A 17236-nucleotide genomic window follows, 5' to 3' on the forward strand; every position below is an offset into this window, starting at 1 on the left:
TAGTTCAAAATGAATCCAACAAATGTGCCGAATTGCTACTACGAATTACGCCAAATATCCGATTCCCAAACACATCGTTATAAATTACTAGTTTTATTTTTTTATAACAATACTTTAATCCGTTTTTTGAAAAGAGAAAACAAAATATATTGTTTATTGCTAATACTACTAATTGCGAACAAGAATCGAAATATAGAAGACATTAGAAAACGTATTATCATTTAGCAGCTGTATATTTTTTAATTTCGTTCAGTGTCTTTAATGTTACGAATTACACCGAATTACAATTAATTATAACAAATTTACTACGAATTATATCGAAACACCAATTCCTAAGTACTAGTTTTATAACAATGATTTGATCCGTTTATTGAAAAGAAAAAAAAAAATGGATTGTTTATTGCCAATAATACTAATTGCGAACAAGAACCGAGATTTTGTATTAAACAGTAAAAATTAAGTTGGCGATTTAAAATTAAATTCCCTTTCTTTTTCTGACGTGAATAGGGAAAACTTTGAAGAGCTACAGGAATTGAATTGAAAGTGCTGAACATAACTACTAAATAGGGCATTGTTATAAAACTAGAGAAAGTACCTGATTTCTCTTGCTCTTCAAATAAACAATGGTTTCAATTCATTTTTTGTTTTCGTATTGATGTAATTTGTTATGTCAGCAGGAAATAAACCTATTTGATGTCGTTTATAAAATCTTTATTTGGGTGAAAGCGTTTTTTATTGGATACTAGTTTTTTTTATTTTTTTTTTTTTTTTTGTTTTTTCACCAGCATAATGGATTTGCTGTTATATCAGTGTCAGCGGCGTTTATAAAATAAAATACTTTTGCTGATGAAAAACATTTTTATTTCTTCTGCATTGATAATTTTTTTTAAAAAAAAACTACTTTAGAAATGTTTTAATATACCAAAATGGCCATAGTCTGGAGGAATTTAAAATGTGGTGGCAACTGCTATATAATGTTATCGTACATTTTTCGGATTTCAACTTCGCGTCAATTTTAAGAATAAAATTGGCCAGTTGCTTGATCAGATATTTAATTTATAAATATTTTTAGTAGATTAAATTATTTTGTTCCTTCGATTTTTTTTTCTCCCAGTTTTTAAATTTCTTTGGAAATTGGCTACCCTGTTAAACTAATATTGATCATATAACAGGTTACATTTCAACCTCTTTGTGACTGACGTACAAATACATTCGATAAGAATGTAGAAATGCATTCGTACAAAATCAGAGTCAGGATGGAAGGAAAAAAAAAACATTCAAGCCGTAGCTTAAATGTTAGCATAGCAGATACAAATTAGCCTAGCTAATTCAAATTAGAATTATTTTTGCTTTCACATTAATTCTAACATATTTAACTGATGTTTTCCTTGACTTTGAATTGGATTCCAAGTATCAGTCCTCGAAGCGGACACCTCACTTCTTCATAGGTGTTAGTAGCCTTGGGCGACTGGAATTATGACTGTAAATATCTAATCAATCTTAGTTCAAAGCGTAACTACACAATTATTTTAAACTAAGTTGTGGAGAATTTAATAAATTAAACTTTTATTACCCCGCCCACAAATAAACTACATAAGAAATTGTTCGGCAACCAGTTTCCTCTTACAGCGGATAATTACGAATTTATTAAAAAATTGTAAGTGGCGCAATTGAAACAATTGCTACTAAATGCTTTTAATGAAGAATTTTAATTTTCTAAAAAGAGAAAAAATTACTTAAGGCTTTTGTTCGAAGGCTCCTTCATACAATGAAATGATGTTTGTTTGCAAATAATACGCTAGTTTTATAACTGCTGTGAGTTTGCCAACTCATGACTTTTAGGTAAAGTTTAGCCTATCAAAAGCCAGCGAAATTTACGCTTATTTTAAAAATGACGAAAAAAGTCAATATGAAAAAAAGTCACAGTTTTGTGAAAATGAAAAGCGTTTACGGTTTAATATTTTTAATTCTTAAAAACCCATTCTAACGCTGCATTATTTAGACTCATAAAATTTTGCAAAAACTGAGAATAAGGCGGCAATTTTGATGATTTTCGCCTATGTTGAAAATTGTCGCCAAATTTGCGATTTTAAAAATGTTTAATAATTTTTAAAATATTTAAATTATTTGTCTGCCCAAATAATTCTTCATGCAAGATTATATAAATAGTTTAAAATCGTCACATTGCTTAAAGTGTAAGGCACTTAAACTAAGGCTTATTTTATTTTTCTTGGCGACAGAGCTTCGAAAAAGAGCCTTCACGTGTTTCAGAAATTATCCCTTCAAATACCAATTCAACTGACACGCGTAAGCTTTGAAGCGTATAGTAACTGATAAGAAATCTCAGTATAAAAAAAAAAAAAAAATATTGTTAACAAGTCTTTTGTGCCGAAACAGGTAGCACTGAATAGTCAAAGCTCAGAAAGCATTTCATCAGTTTGCCCATTCCAGTTGTCGAACTTCCTTTTTTTAATTTACTTCCACCTTCATTAGTCATTCAACTCAGGTAATTGGGTGTCAGACTTCATTTAAAAGGAAGCTCGGACAGCGCCTTCTTTCTTCTATTCTATGGAATAAATAACTCATTTTATTCCCTCTGCCCCTTCCCCTTCATCCCTTTCTTCCTTCCTGTTGCTCTCAAATAGTTATTAACGATTTAACAGCTTTCGTTTGTGAATTGATATTAAATATTTCTTTATATAGCTTTGCTTCCTTCTTAAATAATCAATGTTCGCCATCTTTGAAATGTGAAAACATATACTTATTTTTTTCCACACATGGTCTAACTCTTGCTAATTTGCTCAGTAATATATTTATAACTCTAATTGTCTATATTCCTTCCAAATAAATGTATTCACGTTCATTGTTTGGAAAATTTGCAACATACAAAACACGTTATTTTTTCACGTATTGGTATTCTTTCAATTTTTATCGATTAATTCATTTAAATCTTTCAATTAGTATCAAATCCTTATTTTTTCATCTAAGATCGATTTATTTACTCAGTAATATTTTTATAATTCTGATTGTTTATATATATATATGTTCATTGTTTGGAAAATTGCAACGTACGAAATACTTTTTTTTTCTTACTTATTTTTCAATTCTTTTCAATCAATTCTTTCAATAGTCATCAAACTGTTTTTTCCCCTTCTTAGGTATTCTTTCAATTCTTATTTTTTCGTTTGCTCCGAAATATTTTGGTATTACTAATTGTTATTTCCCCTACAAATAATTATTCTCACGATCATTAAATGGAATATTGTAACTTAGTAAATGCGTTATTTTTTTGACGTATTGGTATTCTTTCAATTCTGATGAATCAATTCCTTCTTTCAATTCGAGTGTTATTAATATATTTTTTTCGCATATGGACAACAACCTAGAGAGACCTCTCGGCCAAACTCAATTGTCGAAGGGTGGGGTAGACGATTAAAAAAATTAAAAGCATGCTTTTAATTCTCTTTATTTAATTTCCACACATAAACTGATGGGTAGATATTTATTCGACTTGGTAGTATCTTTCGATAAATGTAAAATACTAGGCCGTCACCCAATCAGATTTTGATATACAAATCGTTAGGTATTTTGCATTCCTTATTAATTTTTTTCGACAGATTATACCAATATAATTCTGATATCTGCAGTTTTTCAACGGTAGTTAAGCATAATATGTTTCACTGTATTTAAATATTTGCTAAATGTCTTTGTTTTTTCTACAACTCACGTTAAAAAAAAATTTTTTTTTTATGCACTATTCTAATTGATTTTTATTAATTTCAACTGTAATAAAATTAAATTTTGAGAAGACTAAAAGCTAAATGTGTAATTTTAATTTTGAGAAAAATTCCATAAAAGTTCTAAAAAGTATCAAGTACCATTTCTTCTCATATAGCAAAATGAATTTTTCATCTTCTTTAATAGGTATTGTACTCTCGAATAATATTATATCATCAAAAGTTGGTTAAGTACAAAAAATGTCAAGAAAACAAAAATCAAAAGTTAAGCCTAAAATTCAAGACAACGAGGGTAGAGGCCTTTCTACAAAAAAGCACAAACTTAATTATTTCTAACTTAGAAATTATTATAAATAATTACTCTAAAATTAAGTAATATCACTTTCCAGTATTTGCATAAATTGCCTCTTAATTGCACGCACGCACTTCTTTCATTTTTGAATACATTATTTAGCAAAGAATTTTTTTTCTCCTTTTTCTTCTTAGTTTCCTGTGCATGTTGCCATCTGTATCATTTTGTAATTTCCTTCCCCCACCTCCTCTCACTTCAACCCTAACGAACATCTGCAACCCATGCTAATAGAGGGAGAGTTATTATTATTTGCAACGTATACCTTTTGTATAAAAGGCTCGTGCCAGCTGTGTTGGGAAAATCCGCAGACGATACTTTTGTGTTGCCGACCTCATCTGTTCAATTGTATAACATTCAAACGATCAAGGTGGAGAGGGTCTGATGATTTTTATTGGCAATTAATTATACTCCCTTGAGTGGCAACACCAGCTATGTGTACATTTCAATTTTCAAATCAAAAGGTCTAAAATCAAAAGGGTTACAATACAAAATTTATTATGTAAGTGACGAACTACAAATCTTGTTTAAGTTTGAATTTAGGGCGAAATTCCGCATTAATATGAAATTGATTTTGTTACCGTCAATACTTTTAATTAATATAATGGAATTATTCGATAAAGAAAGGCCAGAAAAACTTAGCTAACAACTAAACTCTTATTTTCCTGCACCACGTAATTCTGGACTTAGCTTTTAAGTAATAATGATTTACAGACTTTTTTTTACAAATATTTAAAGAAGGAAAGAGAAAGCTATTTCACTTCGAATATTGTGAATAGAATAAATTATTTATAAATACAAATTTATAGTTACTGATTAAGATTATAAGCATGATTGATTGAGATTAATTAAAATTATGTACTTAACCATGCTGACATTTACTTTATCGTTAAATTCATTACAGTTAACCGAATTTCCAATTAAAGCACTAGTGAATGAAATTAACAAGTTATTTTCATTAATTAGTTTATTCTTTATTAACCCTTAATAAGCTCCTAGTCTTGCGGCCGAACTCAACCGTCAGAGAGGTGTAGATATAATAGTACTTATAATTATTAACCATCTACTGATAAGTATATATATTAGTAGATCCTGATTAAGATGAAAAATCTTAAATTAAAACAACCCTTTACAGAAAATATAGCCCTTCGTTTGCGAGACGAATAAGAACTTAACGACTTATTAAAGAGTAAATGATTTATTAATATTTGCAATGATTGAAATTTAATAATTTATTACTTCGAAATGTACAAAATAAATTTTATACACATTTTTTCTAATCTTAAAACCTGTTGGTAATGAAAAATTTCGGCCTGATAAGCGAGTGGGGTAACTTTTTTTATCAGCTGTTATAATAAATAACAGAAATTTAAATGACAATTATATGCGTTTGGAGGGCTACAAATTAAAAAGTTATCGCCCTGTCTAAATTGCGTTGGAGTTAGAATAGGAGTCAACTTATTGGTTTCATTCAACTGGGTTATCTGAAGGTCGCCAACTGTGAGAGTGTTTCCTTCGATTACTTTTCCTAAAAAGCTCGTAAAATATTTTTGTCGGCCGTAAATGTCAAATATCTTGTATAAAAACATCCGGGAAAGGATCATTCAATACAATTACTATTCTATAGAGAAGTTTTATAATTTGAACCATAGTGTTTGTAAATTTAGTTGCTGAACAATTTTTGGCGACCCACATTTTTTTTCCCTTCTACTTTTAACATTATTTTAATTTAAAGAGCTATTTCTGAAACATTGACAAAATACATTTCTGATATTTTATATTTCGTGTAGATTGTGAAAAAGGGAATAAATTTTTTATCAGTATGTAGGAGAAATAAAAGATTCGTAAATACATTCGATGGCAGGAAATAATATATTAAGAAAATAATCTATTTTTGAAATAAATTAATTGAACTGTTTCGAACATATCAAATTAAAAATTATTAAAATTAAAGAGCTTGATGGATGAAAGTTGTACTTGTGAATTCTGGTAAATTAGCTTAAAAGGTAATACTAATAAGAAGACAATTGTAAATAAAGATATTTATTATGTTGTCAAATAAGAGGCCCTTAGATTACTAGCTAGTCGACTGTTTATTGCCGATTGCTCTTGGAACCTTCTTTCTCACCGAAAATTCTCGTAGAGTGTCACTTCATCCACTGCATCGGCTAAATTACAATATTTTTCAAAATTAATAAATGTATATTTAAATAAGAATAAAATTAGATCTTTCCAGGGAAATTTCAAAAATGTCACTTGTAGCCTTCCTCCACTAAAATCTTCAATCATGACATAATTTTTTTTAAATTTTTTTTTTAAGTATTGTTCTTCGGAGACATTATTTTCATTTTTTTTTTTTTGTGAAGTATTTTGTTTTAGCTGTAACAATTGCTTAAATTTGCACATTTTTAAGTTTTTCATAAATTATTTATTTAGCATTATGATTATATATATATATTTTTTTGTGAATTTTGTTTAAATGCACCATAGGAACTTCATGTAACAAACCTTAATTTTTTCAAATTTAAATTTTTACTCTGAATGTAAAATGAATATGACTGAAGTGGTTATAACTGGAGAATTTCTACCATAATTTTTAAAAAAAATTTCAAACCCATTTGTATTTTTCGATTAAAATAATTATTATTAAACTATTTAAAATTAAAACTTAATGAGGAAAAAATAGCATTATATCACTAAGATGCTTTAGTAAATAAATATTGCTTAAAATGTTTATCTACAAAATTTTTGGAGCTAAAAATTTCACTGATTTCCTTTACTATGAAAAACTAACTTCATTTTAATGCAAATCATAGTTATTCTCCTATTTTATTTTTTTTTTCTCAATCCAAAAGAATTTTCTCCTTACAAGTTTAACAAGCAAAGAGCGTAAGATAGAATTTTATAATGATAACTATGGAGCATTTTGTTTAGAGCCTAACAATAAGAATAATTCAGTTCCGGTGTAAGTGGTTGTAATTCTCGTCTGATTTTCAACAATTTATATTCTAAAAGGCTATCAAAAAGGCTATGTGGCCTTACGTGGGCTGAAAGAACCTTCTTCTGTTGACTCATCTTGAATTTCGAACACCCTTTCGGTCGTGACCTGACGATGTTTTCCCCTTTTTTTTTTTTTTTTTTTTTTTGGTTTAAAAAAGATCAAACAATTTTTTTCTTTCTTTCGGTTTCTTTTATCTTAATGAGTTGAAATTAGAATCGTTTGAGGGAAAACGACCGCTTTTTTTATTTTTAAGAAGCTATTAATGCAGGGCAGAAAAAAGCACACGATTTTTTTTATTTTCAATCGACCGTCTTTATCTCGATATTGCGAACGATGACCACAATTTCTCGCCAGAAAAATGTATTAATTCTTTTGTGATTCAAATATTTTTTTATTTTATAGAAACTATTAATGTAAGTTAAAAATAAAATATTTTATTTCAAATCGTACTTCTGTAATCGCGATCTTGCGAATGAAGAACACAATTTTTTTTAAATGTGGAATAATTCTTTTTGAAACAATAAAATATTATAATTTGTAATTAATTTCTGTGACCCGTCTAAATGATGATCAAGAACCACTGTTCAGACAGCATGTTTAGAAGGTATCAGGTTCGAACCACAGTCTGAGGCATGGATGATTTCACTCTGTGTAATAATATGATTACACAGAAAAAAATTGGAAAAAATTAAGATTAAAAGATTGGTTTACACCTCTGTCCTTTTAATACGAATGTTTAAATACGGGTGGGCATTGAAAAAGAAAGTAATTAATTCTGTCAAAACTCGAAATAAGCTGCCTGTAAGTCGGACACTATTGCATCCATTATAAATCAATCCATCGAAAAAAAATTACCGGTTAAAAAATAATCTTGGGGCTTTTTTACCTTGATAAAACTTAAATTAACGTAAATATCTTCGAAACAAATTTTAATATTTTTTTTAAAGTTTTAAAAAAAATTTGAATTTCAAAATTTCATTTCAGATTTTTTCGATTTTTTTTTTAAAAAAACTAAATGACCTAAGTAACCTTTACTAGAAGGTCAGCGACTCCGTTTTCACTGTGTCAACATCTGAAAAAGATTTTATAATGTGATGAAAGAATCAAAAACTAATGTTTATGGAGAATTTTACGTAAAGGAGCACACATTTAAAAGGCTCATCGTGAGATAACTGGAACAAAATGACAACATCAATGTATGTCTGAATCGCTAAAACATGTTTTTTTCTTTGCCGTAGAGTTTAAAGTAACTTTATATCAAATTTATCTAACTAAGAATCAAACTTTTCTCCCAACGTGAACCGAGTTGGCAACAGTGGAAGATATTCCTCCATTTTCTTCATAAAGGTGTATTTCCGCATATTTGAGAGGGAAGGCATTAAATAATAAGATAATTTTTAAAATCTTTATTATAGAACTTTATCACCATTTCTTGATTCTGCGTTTATTATTATGAATAAATATTTCATTTGAATTATCCATTTAGTGATATGCATTTTGAATGCTATAATATTGCTAAAATATTATGTATAAATATTCTATACGCTTATTCCGTTTTATGATATGCACTTTAAATGTATATTATTAAAATATTCAGTCTATCAGTCCTTTGGCTGTTTACTTGGCATTCTTTGGAGCGAATAAAGGCTCGGCATTGACTTTGAAAACCAAAACGCGGCTCATAATTTTTCTTAGAATGCTGAAGCGGACGACGCAAGTATGATTTATAACGACGAAACAACGATTTTACATTCGATGCGTGCTTTTTTCCCATTCTTTTTTATTCTTTTTTCCACTACAGTTATTTCGTGCTCTTTGTCCAGCTGTCCTGATCTTCGGGTCACCTGGAATGAGTAATAAATTCTATTTCGAATAAATTACCATTTTTGTCTAACACGATTTACAATTGCGTGGAATATTTTAAAACCATAACTACGAATGATGTATTTCGTTTACGTTTTAGTTGAATCATTTTAAATTTCAAGAACTCAAACTACTAGTTTATCAGTATTACCATATTGCATTCATTTTATACATTTATATAACTTAAAATATATATATATGCATGGTGCGTAGCGTTTTTGAAAAGTGTTTAAAAGTTCTAATTTTCGATTTTTGTTTTTTAAAAGTCTTTTAAGGTGCTTTTTTCATTGGGTGTTTTTAAAAAGTACTCAATTTTCCCTTTTTGAAAATGAGACTTTTTTCTTTACCGTATCGATTTTCGCCACGTATTATGCAAAAACGTACTTTTCACATTGCTCTATTCAACGTTTTCACAGTTCATTCAATCAAAATCTATTTCGGCGTAATGTCGGTCCATAGCGCATGTAAGCGCAAATCATTTTACATGTTTGATGAAATTCTTACGAGTCCGCAAGTGCGTCTACTGAGCAGGGTTCGGTGAAAATATTGCACTCTCGTCTGCAACTCAGCTGCATTTTGCAAGATATTCTCAATTTCTGACTTCATTTTCCACCCTCTGATATCGAACCGAAAAATCTCTTGATCATTTTACAATGGCTAATATAATCAAAAAAAGAGTTCTTCGTCAGAAACTAGTAATTTTAACTTGATCATGTAAAGTCTTTGAAAATTATTTTGCATTTTGTTGATGTATATAGTGCTGAAAAAGTACTTAAAAGGTGTTTATTTTTTGTTGAGAGATTTAACTACGCTATTTATAAGTGCTAACTATTGATTAAGTTAAGTAATTTGACGCAAAACCGTTTTTTCTCCGAATAATGGGATACCTGCAACTGATGTAGTGTGAGTGTCACGAACCTCATAGGTTGTTGAAACGTGGCATTTGTTTTAGTTAGCAACTGTTCTTTCCATTATATTTCGAGTAATCTAAGCCCTTCAAGTATCAATTCTCTAAAGTGACACATTCTAAATTCTTTCATAAGGTTTATTTCACAAGGATTTCAATTCTTTCACTATATGTATCCTTCTTACTTAACGCAAAGACGGGTACGAAGCCACGCAGAACATAAACAAACTTGCATTAGTTATAGATAGAAGTTGCCAGGGTACACAAGACAAAAATATGTCACGGTTACATTAAAATACATAAGCAAATTATAAATCTAAGTTAAGTAAAAGACGCAGACGAGAAAGAATTATATTTTAAAAAATTCGACGTGCCATACTGCGTTGTATTTAATTAACTTCATGCTAATTAATATTCTAACCTATATACAGAACCTTGACTCAGCTTTATATAATTGCTCCATCTTTTTTATATATACGATCAGCTGCCGCTGAGGTCATAGATCACGTGTCTGAGTATCAGTGATCGTCTTCTTTTCGAGTTCTAATTACCCAATTAAACTTACTTTTTTTTCTTCGAAAAAGTTGGAATTTTGATCATGAAAATATGGGTGTAGCCACAATCTAGAAAATATCTTTCCAACAGTTTAGCCAGCAAAGTGGTTAAAGGTCCACCTTTAACTTTTCGTGCATTACACCACATCGCAGGAAAATTTTAAGCAATTCGAAAAAATTTTGCACGCAATTTTTAAAATTTATTCGTCAAGATAATTTTACATATAAAAAAAATAATTTTTGGTTATAAATAACCACTTTTTATGACTTAGTCGGAAAATTTTTTTATAACTAAAGTTATTACAATATTTGTAAGGTTCTTACAACAAACTATATTTTAAATGACAAAAAATAATTGAACGAATTCGATCGAATAGTTTATAAAACAGGAAATGTCGAAATAGTTGTATTATATAATTTTCATTTCTTATATCTTACTTTAGGGTATCATTTCTTGTTTAAGGAGCGGGAGCTATGTTTACTTATTCAAATATTAATACGTAAATAATATTAATAATCATAAATCTTATTATTGTTATCAGGACAGTTTTATCAGCAGCTCAGTATATCAGGCGGATACAGAGATAGAAGCCGTTGCAAAAGACACCCGCAGCTAAAAATTTATTAAATTATTATTATTATTTTTACGTTGGCATCACCTACTTATTATCTAAACTAATTTATCACTTCAATGACATCTTCAGTTAAAGCAATATATCTTGCATCAGACGATAAAATGAAGGATTAATGTTTGATATTAATATTTGTCCCTCCCCTTTTACACTAAATCCGAATCCTAATGTTGATTTTTACCTTTTAAGCCACGCCAACCCGTTTAAGGTTAATTAGGACAGGTTTCGCTTCGCAGGTTTTGCCGTAGGTTTTCAGAATAAACAAAAATAAGGGAACACCCTTTTTTTTTCTGAGAACTCTATTAGATTGAATCCCTCCATCTATTACGTTTCTTGGCATAAGTTATCTTTTACAGTTTTTTTCTTCTTTTTCCGTTTGTTCGAAATGAGAATCTTTCACTGAACCGAAACGTTAAACACATTAGCTACGAGAGAAAGTTAGATAAACAGTTTGAGCTTAGGTTTTCATTTTTCATAATAACGTCCCCGATGAAAAACTCACTGGTGGTCAAATTACGTCGTTATTTATCCTTGTTTTTAAAATGTGAGCACTCCGATACCATTTTAGACAACAGGCATAGTGACGAATGTACTCTATACTAACAGATTTTAATTCTATTGTTCTGAAAAATTCGGTAACAAGCATAGTGACGAATGTACTATACTAACAGTTTTTAATTCTATTCTTCTGAAAAATTCGGTAGCAAGCATAGTGACGAATGTACTTAAGTAGAAATTAATCCTATCGTTCTGAAAAATTCGGTAACAAACATAGTGACAAATGTACTATACTAACAGTTTTTAATTCTATTCTTCTGAAAAATTCGGTAGCAAGCATAGTGCCGAATGTACTATACTAATAGTTTTTAATTCTATTCTTCTAAAAAATTCGGTAGCAAGCATAGTGACGAATGTACTTAAGCAGAAATAAATCCTATCGTTCTGAAAAATTCGGTAACAAACATAGTGCCGAATGTACTATACTAACAGTTTTTAATTCTATTCTTCTGAAAAATTCGGTAGCAAGCATAGTGCCGAATGTACTATACTAATAGTTTTTAATTCTATTCTTCTAAAAAATTCGGTAGCAAGCATAGTGACGAATGTACTTAAGCAGAAATAAATCCTATCGTTCTGAAAAATTCGGTAACAAACATAGTGCCGAATGTACTATACTAACAGTTTTTAATTCTATTCTTCTGAAAAATTCGGTAGCAAGCATAGTGACGAATGTACTTAAGTAGAAATTAATCCTATCGTTCTGAAAAATTCGGTAACAAACATAGTGCCGAATGTACTATACTAACAGTTTTTAATTCTATTCTTCTGAAAAATTCGGTAGCAAGCATAGTGACGAATGTACTTAAGCAGAAATTAATCCTATCGTTCTGAAAAATTCGGTAACAAACATAGTGCCGAATGTACTATACTAACAGTTTTTAATTCTATTCTTCTGAAAAATTCGGTAGCAAGCATAGTGACGAATGTACTTAAGCAGAAATTAATCCTATCGTTCTGAAAAATTCGGTAACAAACATAGTGCCGAATGTACTATACTACTATACTAACAGTTTTTAATTCTATTCTTCTGAAAAATTCGGTAGCAAGCATAGTGACGAATGTACTTAAGTAGAAATTAATCCTATCGTTCTGAAAAATTCGGTAACAAACATAGTGACAAATGTACTATGCTAGCATTTTTTAATTCCATTGTTCTGAAAAATTCAGCAGCAAGTATAGTGGCGAATGTATTTTTTAATTCTATTCTTCTGAAAAATTCAGTAGTCCGTCAATTCATTCAGTCAACCGTCAGTTATCTAATATTTCTATAAATGAATTTTCAAAAAATAGGAAGCTCAAAACATAGTTTAACCTTTTTGTGTTTCTGTGTCGCAATGTTTTTCTCGAAGAAATATAAGCAAAAGAACTAGTTTTAATTCTAAATATTCTGCATGAAGGCTCTATTAAATTCTACGATTCATCGATTATTCAAACAAATTAATATGATGTTCAATCGTTTTTAACGATTGAATATTTTCTTTTTACAGTTTCTTTTTGTTCGATCACAAAGTCGAGAAGATTATAAAAAAAAAGAAGAAAAAAAAAAAGAAAGAACGTAAGATTCGAAATAATATTCTGAAAATACGATAAGCAAGAATCTCTATCAGACTTGTAATAATAATTTTAATTTTTAGAGGTAGTCAAAAACAATTAGTTTAAAACTGATTTATTCGTAAAATGAATGAATAAATTATAACTTACGACCCATTGTTGTGTCCCACGTGGTCTAGTGGTTAGGATACCTGGCTCTCACCCAGGAGGCCCGGGTTCAATTCCCGGCGTGGGAAAAAAAACTTTTTAATTTGTAATTAACTTATTTAGGGCTTAATTAAATTTAGAAAATGTATAATTTCAGCAAACTTTTATAATTTTTAATTTAATTATAGGCATAGTGAAGATTTTTTTTCAGCAGTGGTACTTTAAAATATTGTCAGTATTTCTTTTTCTCATTTTACTTTACAGTTTAATTAGGATAATTTAAATTACAAAAATTGTATAAGTCGTAATTTTGAACTAATTTTATTTTTATCATTTTTTTTAATTGAATAAATGTTTAATTACTATCTATACATCTCATCACAATTGTTAAATAAAAAATTAAATTGTGAACTAAGGCAAAATTTTTACTTTCCGAAGTTTCGCGGCTCTAAGTAGCATTCTCTTTTATTTTATTTTTTAATTAATTTTTATTTATTTATTTAATTTTTTCTATTTTGCACACTTTACCCATGACTTTAGTTTTTGTTATTTTGGTAGATTTGGGTTAACGAAAACCAGGATTTAACGAAGAGTTGTCACGATTCCGAGGCCCTCGTTAAAAAAAGTTTTTAAATATTGTTTAAAAATATAACTTACTCATTATCGGAACAAACTATTTTTAATAATTTTCGTTAAATTAGTATTTTTCTTTGAGAACTTAACAAAATTATTCCCGTATAAGATTAATGTTAATTTTCAATATATTTTAATAACATTAATCTTATGCGTAAACCCTTCCCCGCGTTTGAATTTGTTATGGTTCACCGGAGTTGAGAGAGGTGAGTTCAAATTACCTGCCCCCCACGGTCAGATCACTAACCAATGATAAAAGTAATATTTAATATAGTTTGCAGTTTTTCTGCCTTTTAAAGAACAAAAAGAAAGCAATTTAAAATACTAAATAAAGCACATATATAAGTTCGAAATTTAAACTTCTGAAAGTTATTAGATTATTTTCTGAGATTACTGTTAAACATCTTTTATACTAAAAATGTGAATTTACTCGATCTTTTTTTTAATAATTTTTTTTATATTCTACTATTTACTATCTTTTATATTGAAATTTGAATTTACTCGATCTTTTTTTTTAATATTCAATTCAAGCAATTTTCAATATTATTATTATTAACACTAATGGCTAGAATTTGTTCTCACTTATTCGAATTTATATTTCGCTAGTTGTTTGCTCAAGTATAAAATCAAAAATCAATATCGTTTGGTGGTCAACGAACTTCTGAGTAGAATTAAAACGAACTTCCCTAGACGATGCACTGAACGATATTTTAGTTTTCTTTTTAATATGTAATAGTTTTTTTTTTCTTAACAAGAATAGAGAAATTCGATTATCAAAACATTTATTATCATGTTCACATGTTCACCCAAGTGAAAAATATTTGAATTGTGTATTGAATTACTTTTTGATTTTAGTTATTTATTTATTTTAACTATTCTCACGAAGTTGTTTATTAATAAGAAATTCTATTCATCTAATGTTTTGGAATATTTTATATAGCATGAAAAAATTAGTGAATTTTGAGTGAAATTATTTTACAATATTCCTTTGCTAAATTCGGATCATCAAATCTATCATTTTTATTTGTTCGTTTATTGTTTTTTTTCCCTTTTTTATTTTCTAAAAAACAAATAATATCTAAAAAATAAAATTCTATTTCATCAGTTCAAAAAAAAAAAATCATGTAATTTTTAGTTATGAAAATAATATGGAAAAATTAATAATAATAATTAAGCAAATGTCATTCAGTTAAAATTAATAATAAATTAGAATATCATATTTATTTGTTTTAATTATATATTTCTAGTTCTGATGTATGGTTACGGGCAGTGGACGTTTTTAAAAACAATTCATTAAACTTTTATTCTAAATCTTATTTTAACTATGATTTAAATAATTTATTTATTTACTATTTTTTTTTTTAATACACATAGCAGGAAACTTTTTTGTCTTAATTATGTGTATTCGGCGTCGGGGAAAAAAAAGTTTCAGTATCCAAAATGAAAAAGGTTTTTTTTTAAGACCTTCTGTACCTTTAAATTTTAGAAATCGAAACATGCATAAAATCTTTTTTTTTTTTACAGAAAAATATCAATTATCTTTTTAATTATTGAACTCCAAAGATTTAATTCTCATGACAATTAAGCGTACTGCAATTTAACTTGTGCTTCCGTCAAAGAATATTGAATACTGTAAATTCTTTTTTCAAGTTCCGCAGAAAGAAAAAAAAAAAATGAAACAATTGCGGTTTGTTTTGACTTTCTCGTATTGATTTTTTTTTTCTATCTGTAGAAAGAATAAATTTTTACTCTTTAAAATTGATGAATATACTTAAAATAAAATGTGAAATAGATAATTATTTAGGTTTTTCTTTTAATTGAATAATGAATCAATTTTTACTCTTTAAAATTGATGAATATACTTCATATAAAATGTAAAATAGATAATTATTTAGGTTTTTCTTTTAATTGAATAATAATTTTTATTAATACTTTAAAATTAATTAATACTTTAAAATTAATTAATACTCAATTTTAAAATAATTTTTATTAATATTTGAAAATTAATTCATACTCAATACTAAGCAGTTACCAAAAAACAAATAATAATAATAATAATAAATAAATAAATAACTTTTAGAAATTTGATGTTGTTATTTCCTGATTCCTGAAATTTGACATGTCTTCTTATGAAATTAGGTGCGAGTGTATTTGTTTGGAATTATTATTACTTTTTAATGCATTTATTTATTTTTTTAAAATTTGAAAAGAAATTTTGTTCCAAATTCTAAGAAACAAGTAATTTCTTTGCCTATTTTTTATACATCCATTACAAAGAGATATATTCTAATTCATGGTTAAAAAAATACTTTAGTAATTGATTATTAGTTGTCTTGATTGATTATGATTGATTGGCTTTAGTAATTGATTACTGAAACATTTGAATTTTAAGAAGTTAATCAATTCATTCAACATTAAAATAATAAATGAAATTAAAAAAATCCATAAGTAAATCGGCAATTGTTGAATCAGATAGTAATTTTAATTTATTTACAAATTAAAACGAATATATAAATATTTCAACTTCAACTAATTGCTTTATATTTTAGTTTCTCACTAACGCTAACTTCACCTCTTTTCGTATTCCTTTTTTTTATTTTTTTTAATGTATCAGAAAAAAAAAGTTTTATATTTTTATGAGAGGCCGGGTTTTGTTTCAAGCCTCACTACAGCGCCATTGGAGTCTGAAACCTAGAAAAAATAAGCCTTGAAATTAGATAATACAATATTTTTTTCCTATCTTTATCTTTTAAGATTTGACACAAATCAATAAGCTAGGAAAATACTAAGTGCTCTTACTTAATCTATATAAATATAGAATAGAGAAAAATTATCTTTCTATCTTTTTATCACATTAAAAATAATAATTTCAGATAAATTACTTTTTTAAATTTATTTATTTATTTATTTTATTGTTCTTCTACGAGCAAAGTCCTTGACGATTTTTTTTTATATGCCATCGCGTTCCGATTAGAAGTTAAAAAGTATGGAAAAAAAATCTTAGACAGATAAAAATAAAAGAAATAAAACAAAATAAAAAGAGAAAGTGAGATATTCTATATGAGGCCTTTTAAAGGAGGTACAAAATGATAAAGGTTTTAAGAAACAATTCTTCTATTTCATCTTAAGATCCCTTTTATTTATTTGTTTTTTACTTTTTATTTTATTCACTTTTGATTTTTTTTTTTTTAAAAAAAGATACTAAAATAAATATTTCAAAGTCAAAACATCTATAAAATTCACTATATCTTCCGAATTTAAAAGCTTTTCTAATTCGTTATCTAATTTATTAGTTCAAATC

General features: G+C 27.7%; 1 protein-coding gene and 1 non-coding gene across 2 annotated transcripts in view; both read left to right on the forward strand.

Annotated features, from left to right (window-relative positions):
* LOC107436801 (uncharacterized) overlaps window positions 1-17236 on the forward strand; it is a 106949-nt gene that overhangs the window by 63504 nt on the left and 26209 nt on the right. The gene's annotated exons all lie outside the window — the stretch shown is intronic.
* TRNAE-CUC (transfer RNA glutamic acid (anticodon CUC)) lies at window positions 13320-13391 on the forward strand. Its single transcript has one exon. It is a non-coding gene; the product is annotated as a tRNA-Glu (tRNA).

The sequence above is a fragment of the Parasteatoda tepidariorum genome, chromosome 5 (assembly GCF_982258835.1).
Source record: "Parasteatoda tepidariorum strain Cologne lab strain chromosome 5, Ptep-v5.0, whole genome shotgun sequence".
Classification (NCBI taxonomy): domain Eukaryota; kingdom Metazoa; phylum Arthropoda; class Arachnida; order Araneae; family Theridiidae; genus Parasteatoda; species Parasteatoda tepidariorum.